This window comes from Neovison vison, chromosome X (genome assembly GCF_020171115.1).
Source record: "Neovison vison isolate M4711 chromosome X, ASM_NN_V1, whole genome shotgun sequence".
In the NCBI taxonomy this organism is placed as follows: Eukaryota; Metazoa; Chordata; class Mammalia; order Carnivora; family Mustelidae; genus Neogale; species Neogale vison.
In genome coordinates, this window is record NC_058105.1 from 26709776 (window position 1) to 26722932 (window position 13157).

The window sequence follows — 13157 nt, forward strand, 5'->3', positions numbered from 1 at the left end:
ACATTCCATACATAAAACCAAGCAAAGGGTGGAGTTCCATCTTTAAAAACTAAACAGGCAGTTTGGACAACACATTCTTGGCAATGGAACTTGCTTATTTATCAGACATGGTGGGGAAAGTTCTCACTCTGCATTATAAAAAGGACAGCCAGATATCAACTGTTACAGAAATGAAATACGATGGAAAATTTTAACAAACTGTTCAAACTATTTTCTTAAAGAGACTCCCTCTACTGCCAGAAAAAAAGTATGGAATGCTTCATGAATTTGCATGTCATCCTTGTGCAGGGGCCATGTTAATCTTCTCTATATTGTTCCAATTTTAGTATATGTGCCGCTGAAGTGAGCACCGTTATGATTCTTACTATTCTCCTGAAGGATCTTGTAGCATAAGCATCTAGGTTTGTTTATCCACTCAATAAATATTTATTTTGTCCCTATGACATGCTAGACACTTTGCTAAGAGCTAGGGGTAAAGAATTTTGGGGAACTGTCTTCTCTTGGCCCAAGTTCTAAGAAATCAAAATATTAAAGGACTGCTTCAGAAGAAAATTTAGGGCTTTTCCTATCTGCCTGGAAGCATTTGTGGCTTCATCTGACACTTGAGAAAGATTTTGTTTTTATGGTTTTTCTTAAATACCATGCTTTCTGCTGTTCAGGAGTTATTAAAAGTCATCAGCTCTGCATGGCATGCAATAGTCTTGTATTTTCACAGTATATATTTGCCTGGTTCAGGCTGATCATATAGTTTATAGTTTTATGAGAGGATTTAGATGTATCTATAAGATACAAAGCTTTGGGACACCTGGGTGGCTCAGTGGGTTAAACCTCTGCCTTCAGCTCAGGTCGTGATCTCAGAGTCCTGGGATCGGGTCCCATGTCCGGCTCTCTGCTGAGCAGAAGGCCTACTTCCCCCTCTCTCTACTTGTGATCTCTCTCTCTGTGTCTAATAAAAAAAAATCTTTAAAGATACAAATCTTTAATTCAAGGAAACATTAGAAAGAGCTTCCTCTTATAATTTGTTATTATTTTCTTATATTTAGTCATTCAATAAATATATATTGAACACCTAAAAAATAAAAAAAATAAAAAACTGTTATTGAAATTCTCAAATATTTTCTATATTTCTATCTATATTTGAAGTTCTCAAATATAGAAAGAATAATGAGATGAGTAACCATGTGACTATTGTTTGTTTAGTTTCAACAATTATCAGTGCAGAGTCACTCGTTTCATATGTATCTCCATCCACCCTCCCCCATTATTTTGGGTTTATTTTTTAAGATTATCTATCTATCTGAGCAAAAAGAGAGCGAGTGCACGCAGGGGGAGAGGGAGAGTGAAAGGGAGTGAAAAGGAGAGAATCCCAAGCAGAACTTGATGTGGGGCTTAATCCCAGGGCCCTGAGATCCTGACCTGAGCTGAAACCAAGAATCAGATGCTTAACAAACTGAGCTACCCAGGCACCCCTGTTTTTTTTTTCTTTAAGATTTTATTTTTAAGAAATCTCCCCACCCAACATGAGGCTCGAACTCACCATCCCGAGATCAAGAGTTGCACGCTCCACCAACTGAGCCAGCCAGGCACCCCTCCCCCACTATTTCAGAGTAACTGCCAGACCAATCACTTCATCTGTAACTAGTTCAGTGCATAGAAACTGTTGTCTTAATCACCTCTGCACTGCCTTAACCTGACATTCATTATTTCCAGCCTATATTCCCAAGTAGAAGGGACTGTCTCCAGATCAAGAAAATTGAGATAGGCTTAAGAAAATCAGCTACTTAGGGGCGCCTGGGTGGCTCCGTGGGTTGAGCCGCTGCCTTCGGCTCAGGTCATGATCTCGGGGTCCTGGGATCGAGTCCCGCATCGGGCTCTCTGCTCAGCGGGGAGCTGAGCCTCTCTCTCTGCCTGTCTCTCTGCCTACTTGTGATCTCTCTCTGTCAAATAAATAAGATCTTTAAAAAAAAACAACAAAAAAAACAAAACAAAAAAAAACAGCTACTTAGAACCTCTTTTTCCAGTTCTGTAGTAGCTAAGGTAGAGGAAGGAAAGTTCAGAGCTTTTGATAACCTCTTGGATAACAGAATTCCAGCAAACATGGACAAATATGAAGCATTTTAATTACCAAGACAGGGGGTAAAAAATGTCTTGCTAATGAAATGGGCATAGAATGTTTTTTTTTCCAAAAAGAACTTTAATTTAAAGGTAGAAATTGTGTTTTGTGTTTCAGTGGATGGCAATGTTTTTAAGCTATCTCAACTTCATTTATGTGGTTTAGAACAAGGAACACAATTTCACTGTCTCAATTTTGCCTTTCGTCCCTTCTTTCAGTCTCTCTCAGAACTAGAGTAAATGGCTAATTCAGTTAGGGCAGGGGTCCTCAAACTTCAGTAAAGGGCCAGATAGTAAATATTTTAGGCTTTGTGGGCTATTAAGTGCTCTGTTGTAACTGCTCAACTTATCATGCAGAAGCAGCCACAGACTCTGTAAGTTCTAATAAAATTCTATTAATAAATACTGAAATCTGAATTTCATTTAATTTTCATGGGTCACAAATTAATCTTTTTTTATTTCTAGTCAACTGTTTTAAAAATGTACAAACCACTCAGCTCTCAGATCATACAAAAACAGGAGATGAGCTAGATTTGTCCTGCAGGTGACAATTTGATGACCCTTGGATTCATGTTTCAGAAGAGATGGGGGAAATACCACATTTATTTAACAATTCACAAAACATTTTCACACATATTATTTAATTTGATTTTTAGAACAACTCTATGAAGTAGATACTTTCATCTTCTCATTTTATAGATAAGAAAATTGAGACTCAAAGATCATTCTAAAGCTGTGGCTCTCAACCTTGGCTGCATGTTGGAATTATCTGGGGGACTTTTAAAGAATATCAGGCTCCACCCCTAGACATTCCAATTTATTTGGTCTAATATATTTGGTCCATAGCTCTCAAGTGGGGCAATCTTGCTCCCCCTCTGCTAAAGGACATTTGCCAATGTCTAGAGATAATATTGGTTGTATGACTGAGGGGGAGGTGAACTGACATGTAGTGGGTAGAGTTCAGTGATGTTTTGAAACATCCTACAATGCACAGAACAGCTCTTCACTGCAAAGAATTATCTGACCATAATGTCAGTAGTGCCAAAGTTGAGAAACCCTGGTCTTGGGCAAGGCCCAGCCATTGATCTGTATGAAAAGCTCACCAAGTGAGTTTCTGGGTGGTAGTCTGTTATCTATTCTCATCTGTGCTGTGAAGGCTGTGTGAGAACTTGGATACTTCATATCAACAGACAATTCTGAATTTTCAAGAAAATATGATTCTAGCTCTTCACTGACAACTTTTTTTTTCTTGAGCTGCTAATAAGATGCTAAATGGGTGGGTTTGAAGCAACCCCTCCTTTGTTTTATCTTGCCCACTCTATGGAGAGGTATTAAAGACAGGAAAGGCTTAGATAAGCCTTTCTTTGGTAACGGTAAGGTTTACAAGAAACAGAACTTATGGATTTACTTGAAAAGATCCTGCTCTAAAACAGGTGGAAATCTGATTGGTGTATGGAAGACCGCATGTCTTCCAGAAGGGTGGCGCTAATTGGAACTTTCAAAGGGAAATTCACATGTGTGAAGGCCTGAGAGGTATGAGTCTGGAGAAGGAAAATGTAGAAAATATAACTTTTTCCAGTTCAGGCTAATGAGGTGACATGGAGCCCAGGGAATGTTAGTGAAAGTTGATTAGGGCATACAGAGGTCTCTCAAGAGAGATACTAGAAAGATTTATAATGCAAGGATTCAAAACAGCTTAATGCAAAGGGAGAAAGAAAACATTGTGTGGGCCAGTGTTTCTCACAATGTCGTCCTTGAATCATTTACGAAACTACTATCTGGGTTATTTGTTTAAAATACAGAGTTTTCAGGCCCCACCAAGATCTTTTGAATCACGACCAATGTGGGGGCCCCAGAATCTGCATGTTTAGCAGGCTTTCCAAGTGGTTTTATTTTTTTCCTCTTCTGTGTGTTTCTTATGTATACTGAAGTTTAGGATGCTCTGATATAAGCAGAACTTTGATTTTAAATGGAGGATGCTGAGTGAAATCAGTCAAGCAGAGAGAGTCAATTATCATATGGTTTCACTCATTTGTGGAGCATAACCAATAGCATGGAGGACAAGGGGCGTTAGAGAGTAGTAGGGAATTTGGGTAAATTGGAAGGGGAGGTGAACCATGAGAGACTATGGACTCTGAAAAACAGTCTGAGGGGTTTGAAGTGGCGGGGGGGTGGGAGGTTGGGGTACCAGGTGGTGGGTATTATAGAGGGCACAGCTTGCATGGAGCACTGGGTGTGGTGAAAAAATAATGAATACTGTTTTTCTGAAAATAAATAAATTGGGAAAAAAAAATCAAAAAAAAAAATAAAAAAAAAAAATAAAAAAAAAAAATAAATGGAGGATGGTTAAGATGACAGTGTAGTTTGAAACAGTGATTTCCCTTGCCTTAGGAAAGACTGTTTTCCCAAGAAGTTGTGTTAATAGAGGTTTTCTACATTTGCATTCATTGTAATTGCACCAGTGGGACTCCTTATTACTCAAAGGAGGCCAATGGTTTAGACTTTCATAGTGAATGTTCACATTCAACCGATATTTTAAAACATTTGGGGGTTCTTGAACCTCTGTATTGTATACCTGAAACTGATATAACACTATATGTTAACTAACTGGAATTAAAAAAAAAACTTTAAAAAGTGGGGGGATCTAATCTGTTATTATCAATATTAGTCAGCTATCTAAAACAAAATGTGGGCATCTAAAATATTCACTCTATACCTATTTCTATGATCCTTTTTATAAAAAAAGATTTTATTTATTTATTTGAGAGCATGATAGGGGGAAGTTTAGAGGGAGATGCAGACTCCCCGCAGAGCTGGGAGCCCGATGCGGGACTCGATCCTGGGACTCTGGGATCATGACCTGAGCCGAAGGCATTGGCTTAACCAACTGAGTCACTCAGGTGCCCCCTATTTCTGTGATCCTTTAGCACTTTGCCTTTCACAAAAACATTTTGTTTCAATTTTAAGCTTAGAAAATAGAGCAAATTAGGTTTAATTAAATTTGACAACCATGATAACATGCTTGTTATGATTATATAAATGAGATTTTTGTGGCTTCCATATCTGTTGCATCTCATGTTCAAACAAAGATCTCACATTGGAGCAGAAATATGCTGATTAGATGAATGACATTAAGTACAAAATTGTATTGTGCTGGGAGCATTTGAATTTTATACAAAGAGCAGTCTCAGAGTCTGATTATCCAAGTCTCTGATTGCTTTGTCATTCACAGTTTTGATAAATGGTTTAATCATTTAATGAATTGATAATTTGCTATTGAGTCAACAAAATATCAAGCTGCAAACCTTACTTATGAAAATCTGAATTCTAGTTGGATGTTCATCCGTTGCATTATTTAATAGTGTATGTATAATTGTTCTAATTTTTTCTACTGTCCTTAATCACTTCCACTTGATTTGATAAGGCTCTCACAGGCTCTCTGTAAGATTTTCATTTTGACAGGATGATGATAATACATGGCACACTGAGAATTACAGTAACTCGAATAGAGGAGAATAATGGCTTTATAGTGTGGAAATGTGGAGCCCCTATTTAGAAAATCAGATTGGTGGATAAATGAAATGCATTCCCAGCTTATTTCCAAATTATCTGTTCAATGAGGCCCATGTCAATCCACAGTGTTTTCAGCGTAAAGGAGTCCAGAAGAGTATAGGATTTCAGAACTAAAGACTGTTAGAGCTGGAAAGAACTTAGGATTTCTCAAGCTCAGATATCTAAAAGGGCCAGACATTTAACACAAATGAGTGATGTGCAGCAAACTGCAATATAAATGGGGGACCCTTCCCTTTGTTGATTGTGGAAATGTGGACTCAGTGAATATAAATATTCTGATTTTTCAAGAGGTTCCCAAATCTTTCATCCTCCTGCTGTGTTGCTCCCAGGACCTGAGACCCCTCCACTTAGTCACAGGTGGTTGGACCGGGGACAAATGCCTGTCTTTGAGGGATGCTGCTCACCCGTAGTCTGGCAGTCAACTCTTGTGGCCTAGGCTTAAGACAAACAGGTGGGACAGATTATTACTTCAGGAAGTTTGATTCATGACACAAAGGATATTTACCAGTTGGTAGCAGAGCAGAAAGAAGTAGACAGAGAAACTAGAGCCAAGTCATATTAATTGCAGAGCTCTTGACACAAGGTCATGTATTTCCACAACTGAGGTCTTTAGAATCTAAACCCACCCACCATCTAGGTCCCCAAGTTAGGTAGGGTGTTTTATTTTAACAGTGATCTAAGCCAAAGAGAAATGGACATACTGTATTTGGAAATGTGTTTGTGCAACATCGGGTTAACTGGGGATAAGAACCATATTCTATGAATTAAATGAGAACATGTGAGAGAGTCTGCGTTAGTACCCATGACATAGTAGGTATTTAGTCTACTTTCCTGGCTCCCTTCTTCTCTCCTCCCCTACTACCTATGTATTGATATGTTGCTGGCCTCAGTCAAGGGCATAATACCAGTATCTATAACTCAGACCAATGATGGATAGTGTTTTCCTATTTGTGTCTATAACTCATATTTTTCCAGACTCAGGTCTTGGTGGGAATTGATAAAAGACCCTGACCCTGGCTGCCTGTATCTGTCAGAAGATGCTCTAGAGATTTTCAGTAGGAATGGATTTAAGAAAATTAGATTAAACCTAAAAATATTTGGAAGGATTGGAAGAGTGTGCTCTAGGTTAGGCCTGAAGGAATGGCTCCCAGAATCTTATAGAGCTGATCCACCAGTAGGCTACTACCTTTGATACCACCACTGGAAGGCTCAGTTCAAGCACCATGGATATGGCCTGGGGGACAGAAGCTGGAATTAGAAAATTCCTCTGTCACTGATGGGAACTGCCTCTTGACACCAAGAAGCTAGAGACTAGATGCTGGTACACTGCTATAGACCATTCTCGAGACTATCACAGTAAAGGAGCCCAAAAGGCAAGGAAGATGGCCTTGGCTTCACTTCTACTTTCTAAATCTCACATAAAATGCACATAATTGGTAGAAGCTATTTCACACCCAGAATTCTAGCTAGAAAAGTCTGTGAAATATTTAATGCAATCCCTATCAAAATACCAACAGCAGTTTTTTCACAGAGCTAGAACAAACAATCCTAAAATTTGTATGGAACCACAAAAGACCTCAACTAGTCAAAGCACTCCTGAAAAATAAAAACAAAACTGGAGGCATCACAATTCTGGACTTCAAGTTGTATAACAAAGCTGTAATAACCAAAAGAGTATGGTACTGGGACAAAGATAGACACATAGATCTGTGGAACAGAATGGAAAATGCAGAAACAAACCCACAATTATATGGTTGATTAACCTTTGGCAATGGAGGCAAGAATATGCAATGGGAAAAAGTCTCTTCAACACATAGTGTTGGGAAAACTGGATAGCAACATGCAGAAGAATGAAACTGGACCATTTTCTTACACCATACACAGAAATAAACTCAAAATGAATTAAAGACATAAATGTGAGATCTGGAACCATAAAAATCCTAGAAGAGAGCACAGGCAAGTTTCTCTGACATCAGTCATAGCGTCTTTCTAGATATGTCTCTTGAGGTAAAGGAAACAAAAGAAAAATAAACAATGGGGACTACAACAAAATAAAAAGCTTCTGCACAACAAAGGAAACAACCAACAAAACTAAAAGGCAACTTATTGAATGGGAGAATATATTTGCAAATGACATACCCAGTAAAGGGTTAGTATCCAAAATATATAAAGAACATATACAACTCTATACCAAAGAAAACCAAATAATCCAATTAATTAGGCAGAAGACATGAACAAACATTTCTCCAAAGAAGACATACAGGTGGCCTGCAGACACATGAAAAGATAATAAAGATCATGCATCATCAGGAAAATACAAATCAAAACCATAATGAGATATCACCTCACATCTTTCAGAATGGCTAAAATAAAAAACTCAAGAAACAAAAAATGTTGGTGAGGATGTGGAGAAAAAGGAAGCCTTATGCACTATTGGTGGGAATGCAAACTGGTGGAGCCACTGTGGAAGACAGTATGGAGGGTCCTCAAAAAATTAAAAATAGATCTATCCTATGATCCAATAATTGCATTACTGGGTATTTACCCAAAGAATATGAGAACACTAATTTGAAGTGTTAATGAAGTGAATATGAAAAAACTAATTCTGTTTATTGCAGCATTATTTACAATGGCCAAACTATGGAAGCAGCCCAAGTGTTCCAAGTGTTCATCAGTAGATGAATGGATAAAGAAGATGTGGTATATATATATATATATATATATATATATATATATATATATATGGTATATATATATTATAGAAACACCTGGGTTGCTCAGTAGGTTAAGCCTCTGCCTTTGGCTCAGGTCATGATCTCAGGGTTCTGGGACTGAGCCCTGCATCGGGCTTTCTACTCAACAGGGAGCCTGCTTCCCTCCTCTCTCTGCCTGCCTCTCTGCCAACTTGTGATCTCTCTCTCTCTGTCAAATAAAGACATAAAATCTTAAAAAAAAATATATATATATTATATTACTCAGCCATAAAAAAGAATGAAATTGGGGTGCCTGGGTGGCTCAGTTGGTTAAGCATCTGCCTTTGACTCAGATCATGACCCCAGGGACCTGGGATCGAGCCCCTGTGTCAGACTCCCTGCTCAGTATGGAGTCTGCTTTCCCTCTCCCTTTGCCCCTCCCTCTCTTCATCCTCTCTTGCTCTCTCTCAAATAAATAAATAAAAGCTTTTATTTATTTGAGAGAGAGCAAGAGAGATAGACAGCAAGAGAGGGAACACAAGCCAGGAGAGAGGGAGAAGCAGGCTTCCCACTGAGCAGGGAGCCACATGATCAGGGATCATGACCTGAGCTGAAGGCAGAACCTTATGACTGAGCCACCCAGGTGCTCCATAAATAAATAGAATCTGTAAAAAGAGAATGAAATCTTGCTGTTTGCAACAACATGGATGGATCTGGAGAATATAATGCTAAGCAAAATAAGCCAGTCAGAGAAAGACGCATACCATATGTGGAATTTAAGAAATAAAACAAACAAAGGAAAATAAAAAAGACAAACCAAAAAGCAGACTCTTAGCTATAGAGAGCAAACATGGTTATCAGAGGGGAGGTGGGTGGGGGATGGGTGAACTAGGTGGAGATTAAGAGTACATGCATCTTATTTGCCGGGGGGGGGTGCGGTGGTGGTGTAAGTATAACTTTACTTATTTTTTTGACAGTGTTATTATATTAGTTTCAGGTGTATAATACAGTGATTCAACAATTCCATGTATCAACTGGTGAAGAGTATACTTACCTTGAGCATTGAGTAATATATGGAGCTGTTAATCACTATATTGTACACCTGAACTAATATAACACTGTTAACTACATTGGAATTGAAATTTTAAAAAAGGAAAAAATAACTAGTAGGAAAATAAGAAACTTTATAGTGAAAAAAAGTCTATGAAATGTAGTTTCAGTTTTCCAGTCTTTGCACAGAAGGCACAGAAGGCACACTAGAAGCCAGTGGGAATAAAGGATGAATTAGGCAACTGAGGATTTTGGAGGGGAGAGGGTAGGGGAATGGGTGAGCTTGGTGGTGGGTGTTATGGAAGGCACATATTGCATGGAGCACTGGGTGTGGTGCATAAACAATGAATGCTGGAACACTGAAAAAAAATAAAACAAAATGGAGAAAAAAAAAGGATGAATGAGCCAATCCACAGCGACTACAATGCTGTCCTACCATATTAGCTAGTGAAGGCTGTAAGAATCCCTTTGTACTCGGCCTGTCATCCAGTACCATCAAAATTCTAAGCTACTGTAAATCCCAATCATGTTGATAATTTTGATAAAACATATTTGTCATTTTGTGCCTATCCTTTACCTATCCCCAGCTCACTGAGGTTCTGTATTTTCTGCTGGGATGAGGGTGGGGTGGGGAGAGATGTATGAATGCCACTCTTGTGGTCACTGGGGACTTTCTCAGTTCAGTGTAAGGTCTCCTGGGTACAGTTTCACAGGTCTTTACTTTTGTGCTTCTTGAGACAGTGGAGACCAACTGAAAAATACATTTCTTTGTTAGCTTTGCAATGCTGTGACCCTGCATTTTATGAGATTAAAGTTTTGGATTCCACTTACAGCTTTTTAAAAACTGTTCTATACTTGCTTCTTGGTTTTATTTTCTTCATGGAACTCTTTAGTATGCTCTGGGGTTTGAGATAATGCTTTCAGTGCATTTAAACATGAGAAGGGGCAGGAATTATTATATCTGTGTTTAAAGACATTATCTCTGTCAGGACTATAGTGCTAGCACATGTCCTTATGGATATAGTGCCCATCTATCGGGGTATAGGAATAGTTGGCACAATTTGAGTAATTTGACAAGAATTTCATTAAAGATACAGGAAGGTTTAGGGAATCAGCAAAAGAGAGTTCAGGACTTCAGGGCTAGAGACAGTGGATGAATGATTACATCTGCTGCCTAAAAGGGTAAGTAGAGGAAGCTGTGAGTGGTCACCAGACTGTGAGGAAGGTAGCTATGTGGAAAGATCCTCTTAATGGCAGCTTGTGGCCTTCCTTAGTTCCCACAGGGAGAGAGCTGGGGGAATAATACTCTTTCACCATCCTCCAAACTCCTACTGGTGCTCTCCATTGGCCAAACCCAAACAGAAGTCAGAAGGCAAAGAAGCCCATTGACTAGGTCCATACAGGTCAGTTTTCTGAGGCACAGAGCATGGTAAAGAAGGTTAGAGATGGAGTTGATGGGCAAATGGGAGCCATCCAGCACAGGTGGGATGGAAGTCATTGTCCGAGTGAGCCTCATAGAAGTGACACAGCCCTGGAGGCCCACATTCTTTCCCTTGGCTCTAAATTTGTACCTTTGCATCTTTGAGAAGGCTCACTTTCCTTACTCCTATGTCTACTGATGTGAGTTTGTAAGCATGTGAGTGTATACATCAGTTGCGTCAGATAGCATGGGTGTCCTTTTTTGTGAAATGTCCAGCTGCTACAAGTAAGGGAAGAGGTGGATTGATGGAACAGAATAAGAAGCCTAGAAACAGACACTATCATAAATCAGTGCTTAATGGCCACTTAAGAAGGTGACAAAAAAAAGTTAAGGAGAAATTGTCATTTCTTCTAGTTAGTGATTGTACCACCATTATTCAATAAAGTTATAGTCTGACCTCACACTTCAAAATAAATTCCATATGGATTAAATAGTTAAAATATAAATAACGAAACCAGAGATCTAGAGGAAAAAATAAAAATTTAATTTAGGAGAAGGGAAGGCCTTTTAAAACGTGGCACCAAAGTCAGAAACCATAAGGGAAAGGATAGACTTGAATGTATAAAAATCAAACTTCTATATGCCAAACAAATAGAAAGACAATGACAGGGGCGCTTGGGTGGCTCAGCGGGTTAAGCCTCTGCCTTCGGCTCAGGTCATGATCTCAGGGTCCTGGGATCGAGCCCCGCATCGGGCTCTCTGCTCAGCAGGGAGCCTGCTTCCCACCCCCTCTCTCTGCCTGCTGCTCTGCCTACTTGTGATCTTTGTCTGTCACATAAATAAATAAAATATTAAAAAAAAGAAAGACAATGACATGCTGAGAAAACTTGTGACATATGACAAAAGGTTAACCCATAAAGTGTTTATAAATCAATAAAGAAGATAAACATTCCAAAAGGAAAAAAAAATAAAACCAGACAAGAGACAAGGACAGGCAATTTACAAAGGAAGAAATACAACCAATCAATGAAAAAATGAAAACCATTCAAATTCACTGATAATAAAACATGAAAATGAACAAAAAAACACCACACCATTTCACAGTTTTCCCCATTTTTTTTTGTCTGTCAATGGCAAAGAATAAAAGTAACAATAATACCCAGTGTTGACTGGGGCGTGAGGAAATAAACACTTTCAAATACAGCTGTTGGGAAAATAAATTGGTGTAATCTTTCTGGAGGGTAATTTGGCATTATGTTTCAGAAATATTACATGTGCATGTTCTTTAACTGAGTTGTCACAATCTTAGGAATTGATCCTAAGGAAATAATCAGATATGTTATTTGTAAGGAAACTCCTACGACATAATTTTACAATGTTGAAAATTTAGAAGCTGTCTGAATACTTTAACAATATGGAATTGGCAATTATGATACATCTATAAGTGAATCACAGTGCATCCTTATGTTGGAATACTATTTGGCCATTAAAAATAATGTTTTACAGGGTCTTTTGAGTGGCTTAGTCGTTAAGAATCTGCTTTCGGCTGGGGTCATGGTCCCAGGGTCCTGGGATCGAACCCTGCATCCGGCTGCCTGCTCTGGGGGAAGCCTGCTTCTCTCTCTCCCACTTCCTCTGCTTGTGTTCCCTCTCTTGCTATCTCTCTCTCTGTGTCAAATTAAAAAAAATAATGTTCTATAAGAATGACATGGAATATGCACATGATATGCCACTAAGTGGAAAAAGCAGGCATTGAATCTATGTGTAATGAGTGACAATATTTTATTATTCATAGAAAGACAGGAGGGAAATAAATATTAATGAGGGTTGTTTCTGGGTGGTAAGATTGTGGATGATTTTAATGTTTGTGCCTTTCATATCTTTATTCCCAATTTTTTTTGCATTAAGGAAGTATTCTCTAGGAAAAAAAATTAGAAATCACAATTCCAGTGTAAACTCTGTTGGTTTGTCCTTTTGTCTATAAAGGCAACTGACTGAGGGTAAATAATTTTTGTTAGTAATGGTCTTGGGCCAAGTCCAAGTCCCGTTAGGCCTATGCTAAACTTCTACAAACAATAACAAGGGTGGATCAGATTGTGGGGTAGTTTAAATGGGAAAGTTGCTGGGAAACTCACCTTACTCCATTCTGCAACACAAAGACAAGTGCTTCCCCTGACACTTGCTTTTCAACCTTCAGTGGCCACTGAATGTCACTGTGGTTCCAAGGAAATGCAGTGACAATAAGACTTTTTGGTCCTGGTAATGACTATGGAGATTGGGGCAGGAAAAATAAATAGGCCAAGCAGCTC

At 38.7% G+C, this 13157-nt stretch overlaps 1 non-coding gene across 1 annotated transcript; it reads right to left on the bottom strand.

Moving 5' to 3' along the window:
- Nucleotides 1–243: 243 nt before the first annotated feature.
- On the bottom strand, nucleotides 244–350 carry LOC122897781. Its single transcript, XR_006382624.1, has one exon. It is a non-coding gene; the product is annotated as a U6 spliceosomal RNA (small nuclear RNA).
- Nucleotides 351–13157: the final 12807 nt, after the last annotated feature.